The sequence below is a fragment of the Aphis gossypii genome, chromosome 2 (assembly GCF_020184175.1).
Source record: "Aphis gossypii isolate Hap1 chromosome 2, ASM2018417v2, whole genome shotgun sequence".
Taxonomy (NCBI): Eukaryota; Metazoa; Arthropoda; class Insecta; order Hemiptera; family Aphididae; genus Aphis; species Aphis gossypii.
In genome coordinates, this window is record NC_065531.1 from 68,945,871 (window position 1) to 68,968,125 (window position 22,255).

Genomic DNA, 22,255 nt, shown 5'->3' on the forward strand with positions numbered 1-22,255 from the left:
TATTTACAATTTGGAGATCAATAAACCGTCTTCGTTGAAAAATTTTTCGTGTATACGAATACGTCTAATCATCGCCCGTTATAATTCGTGTACCACGGTTCTGGCCGTTATCGTCATCGCATAACCGCGGTCTCGTAACCAGCGAGTTACCGAGGTAAACTATAGGTAGATTAAATTGTGTTCCGGTAGATTAGGTATATTAAAATTGATTTTTCTTACGCATTTTATAAAGTTTGGGGTTCAGTAAAAGTTTTAAATCTCGGTAAGACGGCCCTTATTAACCCGTCCGTGGCACTGCAGTTATAGTCGGTATACTTGTATTGTACTATATGTATTATACTAGACAAATCAGTATTTGAGCTCAAAGCCGTATAATGAAAAATATCGAAGGGGTATAAAACAAACTACTCGCAAATTATACAGAAAAACTGCAAATCGAGGTAGCTTGGGAGTCGACTTCTTTTTTGGGGAAGTTATCCGAAAACCACTAATTTCATCCGCATGTAATACACGAATATTACAATGGGCCGAAAATCTACTGCGTGCTTTTAGGTAAGTCAACTACAGCATATATGATATATATAGTGAATCAAATCAATAAAAACATTATACACTCGCTAATCGTCTTAACACTGCGTTTTCATGACGTGTACCCATTATATACATTCAAATCTCGTGTTTGAGATATAAAGCGAGAGACTTTCAGCGCGTGACAACGAATCTGCAGTGTTCTCTTTCGGTCGTTCACTCTGGGACGAACGTACAATAATAATTTTACGTACGCCGTAATACTATAATCGTACAAAAAAAATAAATATAATAATAATACCGTGTATATATAAAAAAAAAACAATAAAACGCGTCGTATGTTGGCCCGCTGTCAAAAAAATAGAATATTTTTCCCTCGAAATTCTTGCACATCTCTACGCGCATGGCGCGTCACGCTCGCTTCTCAAAGTTACCACCCCCACACCCGCACACCCACTACGCCATAATCGCATACACACACACACACACACACACACATTATGGTCGTATTATTATTTTTTATGGAGTCAAAGTTTCTCGACAACAACAACGGTTATTGTCTGCGCGCGTGTGTGAGAAAACATTTGAGATCTAAATTTGGTCTCGTGTGAGTCGGTGTGCGTGTAGACGCGCAGTCAATAAACGACGACGACGAATCCGGCAGACCGACGACGACGATGACGACGACAATTCCTCAGAGCATTGACTCTTGGTGACTGAGGAAAAGGGTCGGGGTGGGCGAAGAAGGGTTAAGAAGTCTGCTGCGCGATCTCCTCTCCGGGCTGCGGAGAGGAGGATGAGAATGACGATGGGGTGACGGTGGAAGAGCGGTGGGTGTTTCTTGGCACGACGTTCCGACGCTATTTCAAGATCACCGCGCGACGAAGAAGACGACGACGGACTGCGCTCGACGCAAATGAAATATTATATATATATACATACACTCGACTGTTCTAGTATTATACATATAATATTATTATTATACTAGCAGTTATTAAACGAGACCGTCGCAAATATATACATATATATCTGCGTTTGTGTGTGTGTGTGCGTTACGTATGTGACTGTTTCCCGCCATGTATATTATGATAGATTGTAATAAAACCTCATAAGTCTCCGCGTGATTATTATATTATAAACCGTATATATTACGGACGGCGGAGGGGTGCCTCGAGACGGATTCCTCGAAGTTCTAAAATGTTAACCGTTTAGTTACGTGATTTTATGACGACGACGACGACGATCCCGAATGTCTTTTTGTTTTTCTGCAGTCTAGTCGTTATATATAATATACCAACCCCCTATCGTCTGATGCTCTGCATTATCGTCGTGGTGATAATTGTATACTGATATATAGCTTAGACTATAGTTGCATCACTTAAACGACCTAAATGTCTATGTAATGTGTGCATATATCGTGTAAGTATATACGTCACCGGTATTGAGTTTTCGCTGTCGTACGACCTTCGGATTTATATTATCCTGCGGCGGGCCAGGGGCCCATCGACGCAGTTGGAACCTGTGATGTACACAAGTTTAATATTTTCTGCCTATGTAACAAAACGATTAATGTCGATAACGAGCTCCTGCAGTTACACGATTTCAATCGTAGAGTAAAATCATTTTTTCATCTTTTTCTTTTTTCTCAATATAAATAACACGATATTCTGTTTTTCTATTAATTTATACATTGAACAGACAGACAAACGAACATTTCGGTACTTTATTTTATAAACAATAATATACACAATGCAGATTTCTATATTCAATCAAGTATAATAGATATAATAATAACATATTGTAAACAAATAAAGTTGCATTGGCAAATTGATCAATCAAAGGCACATTGCAATGTTGCAATGGGTAGCTTAAAAAATGGATTGATTATTATATGCGGTCAATATAGGTACAAAATTCTATTATAAATTTGATAATGTGCATGTTTAACGGACAGAAAAATCACCCGTAAAGTATATTTAATATGTACAAAATAAATTTGATAAAATATGACATTATGAATTATAAGATTTTTTAACATTTACAAGGAAATTTTCTACAAAATAAAATAATACCGAAAGTATATAGCCACCGCCCTCATGAAAGTTACCAAAAGTTGTATAAAAGAAACTTTATAAATCATGTAAATGTATTACGTAAATAATTATAATAATTCGTGATTTGTGTTACGTAAACGGCAAAATCATAGAATATGATTCTGAATCGAAATCGATTTGGATTCCTTCGATCCTATAGATAATCGCAAGTAATCATAAACGTGAGGTGTCATCATATCGATTCAAGCATTATGACTGTTTAACGAAAATCACGATTCTTTTTAAGACGTATAGGTACTATAAGGAGCACGTGCACGACACTGATGTTTAGTAAACGCATCACTCCACTACATATTTGTAAAACCCAACACAGTTAGTATTGTGAATATGATTTTGCTCAATAGGTTGCCCGATTCATTCAGCGGCAATTCACGTACACGTACATTTTTGCAGTGGAACAAGTCCAAAAATGGAAAAATGAATCAATGAACGGCTCACGCATGCGTGTAATAAAATGTTCGCAAATCTCAAATCTGTGCCAAGAAATCAGAACGGACCCACGTGACAAACTGAATAATTAACGCATATTTACGAAAACACACGACCGGCGCGTGTTATTTTAAATAAAACAAAATGTGTCTATGTTGTTTTTTCCGGGGAGGACGTAGAAAATAAATACACATTTCCCTAATGAGTCTCACGAGACTTGCCTGTGATGCACATGCGCATTCCGCTCACGACTGGGTCACAAGAGAATCGTATAAAGTAAGTACTATAATACTATATGTATATATATATATTAGAAAGATTGTATTAAAGGGGAGAACTCAATTGGCCATTATTATTAATAATGAATGCCCTGTAACCCGAGGACCCTCTCGCGATGACATTACCGTTTTGGGGTTACTCCACGGTAGGGATACGCACGCGGTGGTATTATTTAAGGTTATTCTGTGGTGACAGATTGCAGACGACTCTAATGTTATTAAACCAAACAAGATGAAAATCAGAACGAATAAATGTAACTCTATTTTAAGCATGTTTAACATGCTCCATAAATATGTTTATAGGTTTTTCTGAGGTAGTGGTGGGGAGGATTATCTGCAATATAAGTTATATTTTAAATGTGATTTTTTACTGAAATTCAATACGTGACTGATTATTTTTCTTGGTTGAATTTTTTTACCTATAAGTATATTAATCTAACATGCATATAGAATATATTTTTAATTTATCAGAAACTATAGGTAGCGCAGAAGAGTTTTTGAACTTATAAGCTACAAACACACTGCAGACATTGTATTTTGTTGTACATTTGTATAACAAACAATTGATTAAATATTTTTTTTATAAATCCCGTAATAAAAACGCATGGTGGATCGACTAGTGTATACAATTTTTTTTTAAATTTTTTTTCTGTTACTGTAATTGCAATCCTATATCCTATAAACTATGTATAGATAAAAAATAATTCGTAATCCGTTAACTAAAACTAAATGTATGTATGAGCCACCCTTTTACAAAAAACACTCCTATAGAGTCTCGATAAACCGCCGGTTGTCATTTGAGCATCGCTATTGTTAATTTTGGCCTTTTTTATAAGACAGTTACGTATCGTTCGATTTTTGGGTTATACATCATTTGCGCATTAATATTATTTAGTAATAGAATTTAAATAACAGATGTATACCCAAAAGTACTATAGTTGTTTTCTAACTTTGATCTTAAAATGCATACATCAACTTTCAAATATTGTACAGATATTTCTGTTTTAAAATATATTATAATATTATGATAAATAATATTATGATGAACAAGTAATAAAAGAAGTTTTAGTTAACAAAATAAATGTAGATCAAAAATATAGGAGAGTCATCTTTTGACGACGCATTATATGATAAAGAAAAACGGAGAGATTTTGTGATGACACTTAATGGGCCGATAAGCTAAGGAAGAAGAAAAAGAATATTGTGATAATATTATGTAAGCGTTTAATAAACGTATGCACAAAATTTACCTAGGTTGTTACTTATCCACTTGGAGATGTCGTACTTATTGCACAATCGTGCCGAGACCCAAACCGATAAGTCAATAGTACTTTAAACTTCAACACTGAGTTTAAAAGATTTCAAATCTAAGAAACAAATAAAAAGTGTTTATAAATTTTTAACTACTAAATAGTTTGCATTTTTTGTGATATAATTATACAAATATTAATTAATACATATAAAAAAAATTGTACTTGTGTTTTTTTTCTATATACAAATATAAGAATAACTTTTGTGGGATCTTGAATTAAATTTTCAAGCATTTCTATTCATCAAATAATTTTTAATCGATATTTAAAATACCTATTAATAACAAATAAAATATTTGATGAAAATTTCAAGGATTTACAGTGATTCGTTCTTGAGTTACAACCATATAAAAAAATTAATTTTTTAAAAAACTACTAGAAAATTTTCACTTTTGACCTCTGCTGTAATGCACCAAGGTTAGGTAGGTTAGGTTTGCCATCGGAAACCACTCCCGAAATTTGAAATTGAAGCATTATTTCGATAAGTTATGCTGCACACAGACACAAAAACAAACACACACATCATTGTAAAATCAATACATTCATCACTTCGTTCAGAATCTAAAAGTATACCTATTGAGTTTTAATATTTAATTTAAAATGTTTTAATATTAGTAATAATATTAATTACATTTTATATTACGAATATGTATAATCAATGGTACTATAGTCACAGCCAGTTAAACTTTTAATAACGAATTTCTACAAAAAAAAATTAATATTTTTAATACTATTCTTGGCCCTCTGTCAACGAGACAATAATAAAATATGTCAATATTATTATTATTTAAAAAACGTGTTTTGTTAATTCAATGTGATTATATTATTTTAATATAACTTATACAGACAAAATAAAATTATGTTATTGAAATTTCATTAGAAAATTATTTGTAAAATGATATGCCCTACCAATCGGTTAGCCGAGTAATCTTAATCATGTGTACTATTATTTGACTGGCATTAAAATTGTTTATAAAACTCATAAGTCTATCTGTAACATTTTATTATTTTAAGGGTCTTAAGAAATTTGCCTAAGACGGTTTGTCCTCTGCCTAGTCCCTACCACCGAATGACCCTATAAGCTATAACTCAATCAAAACACAGAATTGTCTTAACGAGCCGTTCGTCATTTAATGTGTAGGTACCTACGACCTACCTAATATTATTTTTAAGTAAACGTCTTTGTTCTTTGAAATATTAAAATTGTATATATATCGTCACACCGCAAGATGACACCTAGGTAGTATGAGTATCCGAGTTGTATATATTAGATATTATTCCCATAACAATTATACTATTAAAATACATATTATTAAAATATAAATATAAAATATAAAATAATATGATTTTTATAGTACCTTTATAAGTATATAACCTGCTTATTTTATATACATATAATAATATCACAAGCAAGACTTTTTAATTGTTATATAATAATATATTTAAATGTATAAATAATTGAATATTATATACTTAATATAATTATATGATACTATAGTCAGTTATAATATGAGCCAACGTAAGGATACGCATATAATTAATCTTTTGGATAATAATCATAAATAATAAAGTAGTCGTGATTCAAATGACTAATATATTATAATAATTTTTAACAACTGTTCTAGTTTCCATGTACTATTTATATATAACTTTGATATAATATTTTTATTTTATTTTTTTGTTTATGAAACATTTTTTTAAAGATATTGGATCTTATTAAAATAACAACATGCGTTGATTAGGTACCTATGTTTTTCAACGGAGTTTCAAAAATATTATTGTTTCTTCTTCAAGCAACTTTGTTTTGACTTACGAATAATATAAAGACACGGTTGATATAGGAATAACGACAGATTGAGCATTTGTCAGTTTTTCATGTAGAGATTAGTTATCTGTAAGTAGTGTTTATAACTTTTGTTTTAAACGTCTATGAAAATCGAAATTGTTGTCACTAGTCCGAAATATGATTCGTTTCTAAACATTCTAAATACTAAATAAATGAAATTACGAATCGTAAAGACGAGTTAGTTTATATAAAAAATTAGTATTTGCGGATTAATTGTTTAGAAATCTGAATAAATGAAATCAAAAGTGCGATAATATTTATAGAGATCTTGGTTTAATGTGTAAACTCTTGCTGTCCAAGAATTCATTTTTTATTTAATATTAGTATCTAAGGAGAAACTAAGAAACTTGGTATTTTTAATATTAAGTTGGTATTAAACAAAAATAAATTATTTTTAATTAATAAATTAACTATAACTATGAAGTATCAATAATAGATGATTCGAATTCACATACAAACTTAAAATACAGATGTATTGCAAATAAATTATAATTCATGTGTATTACACACAATAATAATTAATATTATTCTAATACTTATAATAGTAACCTTCGAATACTTACCATTATCATGTTATGCGTGCTATAATTTGTATAGCGCTATCTGTTCATTTTTTATATAAACTCTGGAATCAGTGATTAAGCTAACAGATGGCGTTCTAAGTAACAATATGTGATAGAATTGAATCATAATGTTTAACACTACTAAGGACTGGTGAACCCGTCGCGTGTGTTTGGAAGCCGACTCCAGCGCCTTTGAGTTGGCCGAGTGGAAATTGTTTTACTGGAAATCCGGTAGGAAATAGTAATCGGATGTCTAGAAAAGAAATCGGTCTCTAAAAAATTAGGTAAAGTACTTAAGTTTATTGTTGTGTTGTGAGTCATTATATTATACTATTATCAGTTATTCTATAACTTTTATTATCATTCGGTGTAAAAGTTTGTCTCGACATTTGCCCAGTTCTTTTTTGTATGTAAAATATAAATAAATACAAAGAATTGTAATTCTCAATTACAGTGTCTAGCAATCAGTCTTCAAGCGGTGAAAATCGATACCTGTGCTGGGGTATACCTCCTGACGTCGAAAATCTAATAGTTGTTGTGTACAATTGGAGAAATAATAAAATTACTTTATATTGTGTAGGTATGTATAATTGTGTAACCGGTATACAGAAACTTCATCAAAACCATCGATGTTACCACATATCACACATAGTTTGACCATGATTATGGACCTAAAAAATGATATTTTGAAGGTATATAATAGCATCATATCCAAAAGGTAATAAATGTTTTTAATAATAATTATAAGCCTCAGCAATATACATTGTACACATAGTGTAAATACTTAAATAATACTATGTACCTAGTATAATATTATTATGCAAAAATTAATAACATTGCATTTGCATAAGTATATCGAGATATTATCAGTGGTGATGATACGGCAACGTGGGAATTCCGAGAGTTTTGTGTTATTTTTAGAATTACTGTGAATATTTTTGTTACATGTCGCGATTATTCCGCTACGAATATACACATGTTATAATATTATATTATGTTAGGTAATAGGTACCACAGAAAGATGAAGTTACTTTTCGGTTATCGTACCCCAACGGTCTGCCGGCCGGCGGCGGCGGTCGGGAAATACCGATTCCGTTATCGTACTCCAGTAAATTTATCTCAATATTGTCACGTTTCATTACCAAAAATCAGTTCCCTGAATCAGTCATTGATTATGAATTCAGTCAAGTACTTAATAAGCTATCTCCGGACAATCAGAAAGTATTAAAGCACCGATGTGTACAGTTCTTGAAAGTCCTACTCAAGCAACTTCAACAAAGGTTGCCTAAAAATGTACAGATTCTTGAAAAAGTATCATTAATTTCTCCAAGGTCAGCTTTAAGTGTTAATAAAGAATCGTTAACACCTTTAGCTGAACTTTTTCAGTTTGAACCAAGAATAATTGATAAAATTAATATACAATGGAATAATCTTAACAATATAAAATGGCTTCAAAGAGATAAAACATCTTGTTTTTGGAATGAAGTATGTAACTATAGAAGATGCCAGTGAAACAAATCCATTTGAAGAACTTTGCACATTAGCAATGCGGTTACTAGTTTTGCCATGGTCTAACGCTGATGTCGAAAGATTATTCAGTCAGATGAATTTAGTTAAGACAAAACTAAGAAATAGAATGGGATCTAAATTGCTGAATTCTATTTTAACAATTAAAAGTGGATTAAGGAGGCAAAAGTTTGTTGTGAAAACTACTCGCTACCAACAAATGTCTTAAAACAAATTTCAATGCCTAGTGTCTTAGGACAAGAAGACATGCTCATAGATGATCACTTGGATCTCAATATACTTTAAATACCTACCTACTACCTAGATACTTATATGTTTATTATTTTTTTTAAATATTAAACTAGTATTGTTTATATTTATAATATTTATTGATGAAAGATTCACCTACCTTATTTTGTTGTTTTAAATACTTAGGTTTAATTTTCATGTTTTAAAAATGTATTAATCTAGTCTTCTACATAATATTATATGAAAGACTGGCATGTTGTATACATATGAATCTTTGAATTATTATTTATTTTTTTTTTGGTTATAATATTTATTTAAATTGTTTTTGTAATTGAAATACCTACCTGTCCTACCTATACAGTAATACCTATGCTAATACCTATAATTGTACTACATTTATTGTAAAATTGTAATCACAATAATTGTGATAACAATATATTTTATATTTTTATAATTTAATATGCATTACATACATTTAATTTATTGGCACTAAAATTAAAAAAAAAAATTAGAACTCGATATGAATAACCATTCTACCACAGTTGATTGGACAATTAGATGAAATTAAAAAAAAATGGAATAAGAAAAAACTTATAAAATCGATTCTATGATAATACCTTACTTTTAAATGAAAAATGATGTGTACAAAGTTACAAACCAAACTCTTGAAAAAATGGTATATCCGTAATACAACTAATAATTAAAAATAAGTATATTTAAATAATATTATCAATAAGTATATTATGTAAGTAACGGGAAGGAGTATTGACCACATCGACCGACGAACTAACCGGTAAAGAACGCAGAACTAGAACAAATTACGTAAGATGTCGTCGAATACGTATGAACTGTGATGGAACAAACGTTTGGGTAAAATTCTACTTCGTTTTCAGAATTGAACGTAAATGAATGTGTGAACTGTAAAATGTAATGAATATATTATACCAATACGCGAAGTAAATACTCAAATGAAGTTTTTAAGTAATAATAATTGTACTCGCCGGTCTTCAAAACATCCAATAAAGTAAAAAAAAAAGTGCAAGTTTGGGTAAGTATACGTAAATAAGTTGAAATGATAAACGTATTGCAACGACTGATGTCACGCTACTCGCAATCGTATAAACTATGCCACTATTACCACTACGGAGTATTGAGTACGGACTACGGACTACGAAGTATGGAGTACGGATAGAGTTGCAACTTGCAGCATTACCATAATATAAGGAACACAAGCTAAATCATTTGGAATACTAACACAGCCACCCAGTATCCTTATAAGTGTTGGTAAAATAATAGAAGTACTATTCAAAAAATTAAATGAAAAAAGTATTTAATAAATTTAATTATTAATATATGTAATTATAATAAATATATAAATAATACTTACGAGTGATTATTGACTTTCTTATAGATGACATAAAGAAAACTCCTGGACTAATAACTGAGTTAATGGAATTGACCAAACCTCAAGTGCATGACGTGATGATTCAAGATGAAGTCTTGAGGTCAATTATTAGAACGCGAATTTATTTAAGAATAAGAGAATTAAACAAAAAATTAAAGGTTCAATTAATTGATAAACAAAACCACAAAAAAATTCAAAAATGTATTAAATAAACTTAATTTAAAAATATAATAGTATAATAACATGTTACATAACTCACATTACTCAATTAATCTAACTATGATTATTTCTAATTCTTAAACTAAACTAACTCTACACCCAATACGTTTCAATGATTTTAAATATTTTTATTTCAACCTTCAATTTTCAAATTAATTGAATAAAAAAAAAAACACGAAGACATTATAGTCTTTAAAATAATACCCAGCAATTGGACCATATTATACAACTATGTCTCGCCTTTATAATTATTCTACTCGGAAATTATAGTCCCAATATTATTAGTTATTAGTGTTATAACACATAACTATACTGTATAAGTATACGATTGAAATGAATCGTTCAATTGAAAGGTTTGCGTTGTATTACGATGAAAATTCAATTGTACAACAATATAACACACAAAAAACGCGTATATACGAATGTGATTGGTTATATATATATAGCCGATGTATATAGTATGTACGTTAAATAATTGTACGCTGTTCATCTCTCACTAACCACATATATACGATGATGATTACCGTGGTTGAACGGTCGGGCGGATTTTCTGCACTATATAGCCAAATATATATATATATATATGTAGGTGCGTATACATAGGCACTGCTGCAGGTAATTGTCTTTTCTGTCACCGAAGAACGATTTTTTTTTCTCACAACCCTCGGGGCTCCTGCCGCCGCAACCGCGGCTGCAGACTCGGCCAATCTCGAGTGGGGCGTGTACCTATATTATATTTATACACACATAGCTGCTGGCTGTATAATGAAGTTTATGGCGCGCGAAACAACATAATAATAACTGCTGGAATCCAATAATATAAGGACAATCTTCCCGCATCTATACGGTGTCGTCGAATCCTATACATAACAATAAGGAAGTCGGCCCGGAGGCCGTGCAGTCGTACGGTGGAAGGGTAGTTACGCCGCCGTCATCGCGCGGCGAGGGGGCGGAGTGAAGCCGCTGTGCGGTATACGCGGGGAAGCGTTTAAAAACGTATCATGAAATCTCATATTTATACATAAACGGCAAAATATAATATAGCCGCGCATTTGCATAATGTGCCGGATTGGCCGCAAGGTTGATGAGATTCTGGCCAGGGACCTTGGAAACCACCTAGGGGGTTGATATACAGTGTCGGGACGTATAGCGCCTATATGTTACGATGCGGTTGCGGAGTAGGCGTGTCGGACGTCCGATGAGACGTACGGATGCAAAACATCCCACGAGCAACTGCTCGTCGTTTATATTGTTATATATATGACTGTTATGAGATATTATTATTTATAACTTTCCAGCCCGCCGTAACGCAATACCGTCGTAAATACATCATGTTGTATTATAGTATTCCGAATTCCTTCCGATCGCAGGGAAACGCGGTTATCCGCTAAAACACTGACTATACGTTCGTCGGAAGTCTCCAAACGAATTACGTCATAATAATTACCTGTCAGCTATTATATCGTGCCGGCCACGTTTTTAACTAATTAATTATGGATTTTTTAAATCGAGAACTGAAAACAAAATGTCCGCGGCGGTTATAAAATTAACCGTTTTTTAATCTATTGTTTAATCTCTGTATGGCGAATTTACTCTAAATATTGATTAGATACAACGTTTATTACGGAAACAATTTGGTACAATAACATAATATTTATTATTGACTTTTGCTAACACGACGTGTTATTTCTATTTAGTAGAAATATTTGTATCACGTTCAGATTCACCACTTGACTTAATTTTACAATACTACAATATTAAATTACAATATTATTATCTAGACAAACCGGATAAAAATATTTGAATAGACACTATATATAATATTATATTCTTATACTTAATGCCATTCGTTTTCAAATAATATACCTTTAGGCTATAATAAACAGTCAAATAATTACAAGACGTGTACAAAAGTAATGTTCTGTATTATTAATTTTTTTAATAATAAAAAAGCCCACGAAAAAAAATTTAAATTACTTGTATGAAATTTATATTTAATTTATGTTCTTAATTGTTTCTTTTTCGTAGTTTAATCTCATGTAATAGTTTTTTGTTAGAAACAAGGGTTATGGATAGGCAGTATACTACCTGTTAATAAATTGCATTTTTATTATCCAACTATATTGATAAGTATTATGACATTTTATTTTATTTATATTGTTAAGTACTAACCAATTTAAATTAAGTAAATTGTACTTTATCTATTCAAATGGATATTTCAGTACTTGAAAATACATAGTAGGTACTCAATTAGTATACACCACTTGATTGTTGAGCTAATACCTACATATCTTATACGCTACAGTAAATATTGGGTTAATATTTTTTTTTATATATTATAAAAATTATAATTATATTATTACTATGGAAATTATTAAATTAAATAAAGGTTGTGAAAAATTATATTTCATTGATGTAAATCCAAAAAAGTAGTTAAAAACGTACTTATAATCTATATATTTATATACATTAATAATAAAATTTTTAAATATTAAAAGTTATACCTATTATATAGGTACCTATAGGTAATATTTTATTTTATTTTTATAATATTGCTATTGCAATATTTTTAATCATCTATTTGGATTTTAAGTATACTTAAATTTATCTTTTTAAACTTAATAATCTGTTAGTAAAATTATAATAATTATTATCAATGTATTTTTACTGTAAAAGAAATTTAGTAAACAATCCAGGGCCGGATTTAAGCGCAGCCTATGGGGCCGCACCACAACAGGGTCCTCACCACACATCACACAACTAAAAAAAAAAAAAACTCCGTCCAATAATTCAATATATTTTTTTTTCATTTAAACGTTGTTAATTGTTATTACAAATTTATTCTTTTTAAATTTTCTAAAATTGATTTTGCGTAATGAAAAATATTGTTTATTTTCAAAGCACATAATTATTATATTATGTACTATATAGACATATAGTATTATTCCCTTCCTATTTTCTAAAAACCTTCTGGTAGGGCCCACATCACAAATGAGCCTAGGGGCCTACAAATCCTAAATCCGGCCCTGAAACAATCCAATATAATTTTAATAATTTTCGTTTTGGTAATTGCAGTATTTTATATTTTCTATAGTACTTCCGTCAAATGCTTTTCTTATTGGTTTATATATGCATTTTAATATTTTTTAATTAATAATACAAATCTAAAATTAGGTAAACGCATAAATAGATAATGCATTTATACCTACTGATTATAAATTGCAATTGTATAATATAATTCAATCCAGTACGCAAACTAAAAAAACATTTTTAGTCAAATTAATTATCGTCGGTATCTAATTTTTTTATGGTCAAGTATTTAAATATAATAATGATATAATATAATATACAGACACTTAATAGTAAAATTAAAATTCACTAACACAAACTAACGAATATTCACATGGATGGATACATCCACAAAATTATTCACCACTAGGGATTTTTTATTGCTCCGAAAACAAGAAGTTTGCATACAAAATAAAGAAAAACTATGAAGAATTATTAAATCTATATATAATACTAATATTTATTTTATCATCATATCAATAATAAAATTAATCAAAAAATATAATTCCATTTGTGTGTTTACTATATATTATAGTAAACATATAACATACATAGTTGGTTGTACGAATTAAGAAGATCTAACTTTAGTACATAACTTAACAAACAAAATTACCCACCAAAATACCCATCCAAGAAAATTTAAAACCAAAAAATATAATTTATGTCTCTTAGTCATGGATTAAATGGTAGTGTAATATAAAATGTCACTAAAATATAGTTTATATTTTCGAAGCTCTACTTAGCTCAAGATTGTGCCTTAAATTCCTTAAAATATTCTCAATGAATTAAAAACTTATTTGTAATCTGAAAAGTAATAAATTGAATTGGGATATTAATTTTATATTTATTTTGTTAGTGTATTTAATTACAAAAGTATTTATTCAATTGTGAATTTATTTATATATTTTCGTTTAATTCGCCTGAGTTGAACATAATTATTTGTTAAACTATATCTGTATTTAATTTTGATAAACTCTCAGCTTATAAATTGTTGAACAAAAATGGCTTTTATTAAAATAGTTTTTAAATGATAATTAAAATGCAGTTCTTGTAAGCACCGTTTAATCTTAAAAAGGGGCCAATAAAAATCCGTTAAACAGAAAATTGTTTCTGCACGTGACGCATAGGATTTAAAAGGCGTTTTATGTATTCATCTCGAATTCTTTGTGTTAATATCATCCGGTTAAGCTTATCTTTAAATAAGAAAAATAATATTTTATGAATTTATTTTCGTTAGAAGTATAACTTTTTAATGACTTTGAAATTCTCAGACTAAATCGACAATTTTTTATTTTTATGTACATCTAAAGTAAAGTTTCTTCATTCAACTTCTTTAGAAGAAGCATTAAAGTAAATCATTCAGTTTTAAAACAATAAATCTTATCGACCTTGCAGTCTTATAACGCATACAGTATTTTAATTTTTTGTTGGTTGATAAATATTAAAAAATATTAAGTAAAACCGGAAATCATGCTATGCTGTAAAGTAGATTGATGTACCTATAACCTATATATAGTTAATCGTGATTGAGTTACTATAATAGGGATGAGTTACATTTTAGATATTTGAAACCAATGACTGATTATTTTTTTAAGCAAAAAACGATTCTAAGCAAATGATTTATTTCTAAAGATAGTATAAGTGTATAAATATGTATGTGTTACTTGAATAAAAAATGTATCAATTCGGTATGCTGAACAAATAGTTTCCATAAATATTACATATAACATACATACATACATACCTAACTTTTAAGTCAACGTCAGTGTACCTTTCGTAGAACAATGTAAATAGCTTAACACTAGTCTAAATATTTTGAAAATTATTTGTATAACAAAGTAATGTAGTAATTGTAGTAAACAAAAATATTTATAACCTATATGCAATAAAATATTAATAACTAATGAGTTTTAAGTCCATATGTTTAATGTTTTGTTTTTAATTACAATACAATAACTAAAATTTTCAATTTTCGTTCAAATAATCAATTTCCTCAAAGTTAAAGCTTCAATTTTTTTTGGAGTTACGGTTAATTTTTATTTTAATTTCCATTAATAAAAATATTTTGAAAAGTATATAATATACTATATAGTATGGAAAAATCAATAATATAAATATTTAGTTAAAATGTCAATTATCTATAAATACAATAATTATTTTAATTACAACCAAAAACCAAAATTGATTTAGTTAAAAACTGGTATTGCATAAATATGTATTCTCATTGTTCGTATTGTTTTTTGGTTTTTCCTGATGATTTTGAAGAACACCTAGTTTTTTTTATTTTTTAAATACCAAGAACCTGTTTTCAGTACTACAATACATAATTGTAAAATCAATACACTCAATATCACTTTACTCAGAATCTAAAATAAAACACACGTGTTTTAATTCAACATTATTTTATGTAAGTGTTTGAATAATATTAGATTATCTATTATTTTAACAAGCCAATAATTATTTAGATATTCAACATTTCAAAGTACTAAGTTTACCACATTATTCGTTTTATTATATTTGAAATATATGGTATTATAATACTTTTATTTACATAATATACTATATTTAATAATTTTATAAAAGCATAATAAGTCATAATATTATTCCAAAGTGTGTAGTAATTTAATAGTAATGTATTTTTAAATAATGAAAGATGGTAATTAAAAACACGTATAATTTTAACAAAATATCTTGATATTCACCATTTACCTGATATTTTAACAGCGAATTTAATTTCTTAAACAAAAGCCATAAATTTTTCGTGAATCCGATTATCAAAAAATGATTCCGTTCTTGTGAAGTTAATTTACGACATTTTCCCGTATCACTTTGGATTTATAATTTGAGCTCAAAACCGGCACACGGAAGAGGTAACAACTATGGAGTGGTGAGTGAGCGAGCGAGAAACAAGCGAGTGAGAGAGATACGATAAATTTGCATAAGTGATATTCGTTGGTTTTAATTGGCGAAGAGATAACGCTGTTTATACGACCGTGTAAGAGACTTGTTCCTCAGAGTTTATCTCGTCAGATGAGGAAATTTACATAGGGACCTAAAAGACTGTCTTGGAAAAGGCACACGATGTCTTTTGATAGGGTGAATTTTACCACGGCTTTTACGATCGCGGCCCACGCCAAAAAGCCCCACTGCCACACACCCTCTTCGGTTTCAATTTCGATTCCTTTTAGTAGTAATGACAAATTACTGCAGAGGTGAAAGGTTGTGCGATACCGATTTTGAATGCGGCCGTTATTATATTTACATATATAAGGCCCTTGCATAGTTTTTTAATAAATCTTAAAACTTTTCCATACACCTATAAGTTCACTGCGAAATTATTCACTATATGACTTATTTAATAATTTATGTAAAATAAATAAAATGGATAAACGCGATATTAATTTAAAGTTGGAAAAGAATCAATATTATACTGTATATCTTATATTTTTATGTGTTTATGATTTAAAAGTTTAAAACGATATAATGTTGGTTTGATGTGATAAAAGCTTAGTACCATTATTTTGTTTTCAATAGTAATAATTACTAATTAGTTCCGGATATCAATAAATCGACTATTATTATGTATTTTTATTATTATCGTTAATTTTAGTTGTATGTAACATTATTACATTTTACTTATCATCATAGCTATATGTAGCATATAGATACTATACACTATAATACTTGCAACATCATATCCATTAATAGAGCAATTATTTTAACCTATATATTATGGTAATTTGTTTTATATATGATTGTGTATTAATCATTTTTTTGTGAAAAATGATTTATATTTTATAAATTAATATTATTTTAACTAACTTGGTCTTTCTTCAATTTATAATAATTAGTTAAAACATAGTATTAATATTTTAAGTATTATATTATTTTCAGATAAATACAATTCACCAACAAATAACAGATATACGAGTATGTTTAATAAACGGAATAATGATGGGTCTTATACTCATATGAGATTTAATTATTTTATTTTATACAATAATTATTACTCTTCGAATTATAAAGTTTAGTAGTTTTACGATTATTATTCCTTTAGGTACAGATGTAATAGGCAAATAATGCTAATACTGCTAATAGTAGTATATTCGTAGCATTTCTTATAAATATGTATTTAGCTAGGTATGCGTGTGTTTAAACTTTGGAATTCACAAAGAAATATAATTACTTTATTAGCATTTCTCATATAATATATGAAATATTTATAATCTGCTAATTGTACTATAATAAATTAAATGAAACATTACATGGAAGTAATATAGCTTAAAAGTTTATTTTTGTCTTAATAATTAATGTTACTTAATATACTGTTATACCTTTGTATGTTCGTTCTTCGTTATAGAAATAAAAATAATTGTGAACAAATTGTGCATTGCGGAGAAATGGTGAATAATGAAAATAATTACTATTTATGAAATACGTTGTTTATTTACATCCGTATGACCGACTGTATATGTATACAATTTAAAGAACAAAATATTCAACTCGTCAATATAATGAATCTAGTTTAGTCTGCTCCGCTTTTTATTATTATTATTATTTTTTTTTGTATATAGGTATGTACAAACACATTTGTTTAAATTATTGTAAACGCAAGCCAAAAAATTATTTCAATATAGACCGCTCCCCACGAACCACCGTTGTATTGACTGGTGAATTTAATTTGTAATTCAAGCACTTTATACGCATCCTATAGTATTTTGTTTATAATAATTTTCCGTCGTGGAGGGGTCTACGCAGACACACGTAATAATGTATGTGAGTAAACAATAGTTACGATTTGAATATATCACCTGATCATAAATATTTTATTTTTTCGCGTGTTTTTTTTTTACCAATTCGTTGAAAACGTTTTCGATTAACGATTGTTGTTGTTATTTTTTCTTTCACTAACACTACCAAAAACATTTCCAAAACTTCTACTTCAGTCGTCAGTCGTACTGTATGAACATAATAAAGTATATAATACATTGTGTATATAATAGACATTTGTCAATGCTTCTAGGCTTTGACTAATTTGAAAAAATTGCAATCACGTGATTTTTTTTACATAATATATTCCTGCACGGGTACATCTTTGTTAAGTATAACCATAACTCGCAAAAGCCGATAGTTTATAGTAAACCTTTTGAAATCGAAAAAAGCTTCTCCGCGCTGCCACCCAATATCATATTGGAATCTGGAGACACCGGAGACATTTAAGATTAGACCCAAAGTACTAGCGAGTGTAAAATATGATACACATACAACTGTACACTATATATACAAATATACGTACCCAAATAACACATATATTATTATCGCGATGTACGGTTTGTATAAAATACGCTCTGCAGACAGAGAAACTCTCACGCCGGGGACCCGCGGCAGTGGAAAACGACGTGTGCGCACGAGCAAACGTGACGAATGCGGCCAGAAGTTTTACTTTCCCACACACGGTCGTCGACGTCGGGTCGGGGGCGATTGGTTACGGTCCCGGCGCGAGCGGTCGTCCGAAATCCGTCTCGGGTCGAACAACCCCGCGACCGGTGCGACAACGGCGACGATAACGACGACGACTAAAATATACTGCACTGCGATATGGGAACACGGCCGTATCGTCATTGTTGTTGTTGTTGTTGTTTTTGTTGTTCGTATAGTTATTAATATTGATGGCCTTTGCGCCGCATTCGAAACGGTGCGTGCGGAACGATGGGGGGGGGGGGGGCGAAAACAGCCCACCGCTCGGCGACGTACGTGCGGAAAGGATTAGCCGTTTAACAACGCAAACAAAAGGCGCGCGCGTATAATATTATAATATGGTCGTCAGTACAATAACATTGCAGTGAATCGGTTAAAATAAGAGTGTATTATGTCATATATGCGTACACAGTATAAACGTGATGTTCGCCGCATAACTGTGTAAAAAACGGTTTTTATATACATATTTGTTTATATTTTAACTAATTATTTACACAGGTGGCACCGAAGAACGCCATCTGACAAAATATTGGCCACAAGTCTATGTAATAAGTGTTAAACTTTCAAATGGAATACATTAATATCATTGTGATCAGTGGTTACGATAAATTATCGTTCCCATTAATCGTTAAGAGTAACATTTAAGCTATTATAGTAGCAGTAGCATAGATTATAGCATAGAGCTACGTGCACAAGCGTTAGTATGGTTTCTACAGTGGGATAATTAATGCGTTATATCGATTATATTTAATGATAATAAAACATAAAAATTGAATTTGCAGTTGATTTTTTAAATTTTTTTTATCCAAAGCTGGATTTATTGATATGCTAATTACACTATAATTACAAAATATAACATTTATATAATCGATTCAATCATCATCCAACAGTACTGTTTTAAAAATCGTAGTGATTTAATAACTATTCTTGTCAATGATTTATGAATAATGAAATTTCGAAGTGGCAGGAATGATTCATTCATATACATTATATATTATACATTTATGCGTATTAATTGATAATTCATAATAATATTGTCTATTCCTTTTGTTTTTCTATAAAAATTAGGTATTACCTATTATCCATTAACGGAATTATATATAGATATAATTTTTTGGTTAATAAAAAAGTAACATTAGTGCTTATAAAAAACACTATGATAATACGCATAGTATGATGTATTCACGGGAAACTTACTTTTTTAACTTTAGTAAATAATAATAAAAATCATACTTTTATACCAATTGCCTTCTTTTACGACTATTATTTTTTAACTCGCTAAGTACATAACAATATAATAATTACCCGACCGACTGATCATCATCACCATCAGATCACCGCGTGGTTCGAGTTGAGGGTACGATTGCGGCACGGGATTGTAGGGGAAAATGTGCTTCCTCCTATACAAAAGCGAAAATTACAAAACATCTCCATGAAATAGCAAACCGTAACAAAACGAAAACAGCAAAAAAAAAGTTCAAAACGTCCCGTGTAAATTAAAAATGTTCGGAAGTACACTGCGCGCAGTCGTATCGTTCCGGTCGGTTAAGCCGGTGAAACTTTTTTGGACTAGTGTCTACCGCCACCGCCACTTTTCGAGACGCGTCAATTTTATCGCAAAAACGATATTTTAAAAGCGTGCTTTTGACTACCTGAGCCTTTAATAACAACGACAATAATAATAATAATAATAATAATAATAATATTATAATCGTAACGAACGTCGCGCCGGTGTGTTTTCGATAATATATTAATATTATATATAACAACAACAAACGGATTACGATCATAATCGCCAGTTGCTGCTCGAACGGGTTTTAATTAAAACCTCTCTAAACGATGTTTTTCTCCCACGGGCTCGATGTTGATAGTAATATTGTAATTTATATAGCCACATATACGGTCTTCGGTGCACCCGACCTTGTCGTCATCAACCCCGCCGCAACGCCAGGGTGCGGTAATTGTTAATTACCTCGTCGAACATTGTGGGCGATACGCAAACCTTTATAATAGCTACAGTATAATGATAAATACGTATACGTTCCTTGCATAGCTGTTTATTCGCGATTTCGTTGAAAAGACGCGCTTTGCAACGTCGTCGATGAAAGAACGAAAATTAAACCGTATAGATAACATATATTTATTTACCGTCACCCGTCTATAATTAATAGTATTATACTGCTGCCTAAAATATCACAGATGACGTACTTACCATATCAATTATTTTGTATTTTTCGTTTAGACTTTCCTTCGTTGTATTGAATAAGACTATGATTCGTTTTTCATTCAACAATAATATTGCCCACTGCGAATGATGTGATTGCTAATTTTGTATATCTATAAATATCACTATTGCAAGTTTTTGGAGGTAAATATTGTATCAGCGGATTATAGAACCAGGTAACAACCACGGTTATACCACATCTAAACTGTGTGTGTAAAAACATAACCATTGTTATACCTATTGCGTTTTGATAAGGTAGCTCTTCGGTTAATTATTTAACCACTTTGTTTCCAGTGATAAATGATAATAAAGTGTCATCTGATTGGTGATCTGCATCTACCAGCGACCAGCCGTCTATCAATGGAATAAAAAAAAAAAGCTGTTTAGGATATTAAATGTTTGTTCAAATATATTCAATAATACAGTTTTTTATTTTGTTTCTGTAAAAAACTTTTATATATAAAAGTAAATTTATTATTTAGTTTACTTCGTAAAATCATAACCAACAGATGAGGTACGTATAAAGTAATTTAAGCTGTAAACATATGGGTGAAAACCTATAGGCTATAACTATAAGTGTATGTAATAAAATATGTTAACTAATATTAAGTAGGCAATTTCAACATTATGCATTAAACGATTTTAAATTATCATGTATCTATTTACTTACTCAAATAGTATTTTATTGTCAAAAGTATCTACAAGTATTACAACACTGTTATATTATTTGAAATGCATTAAAAATCATGAAAATAAGACCAAAATAATTATCGTTGTTATACAAATCACCTAACATTGAACTGGAATATCAGACATGGTTGTATATTGCACACGCATGTACAGTGATAAAAATAAATAATTTTAATCACTGTATGGAAATGTAATAACCAAAAGAGCACGTAACAGTAAACTTGAATACAAACAATAATACCTATATGAAATGCCTTTTTTTCTGTGTGTAATCTATCTTATTTTTCCAGTTACAAAAATAAGGAAAAACTTAAATTTTATATTGTTAACGTTTTAAAGCTGTATTG

The 22,255-nt window shown here is 29.9% G+C and overlaps 1 protein-coding gene across 1 annotated transcript in view; it reads left to right on the plus strand.

The window, feature by feature from the left end:
* Positions 1–70: 70 nt before the first annotated feature.
* LOC114126305 (uncharacterized) overlaps positions 71–22,255 on the plus strand; it is a 28,208-nt gene continuing 6,023 nt past the window's right edge. The window contains exon 1 of the mRNA XM_050200075.1: positions 71–552. The gene's annotated coding sequence lies outside the window, so the exon portion shown is untranslated. The remainder of the gene's footprint in view (positions 553–22,255) is intronic.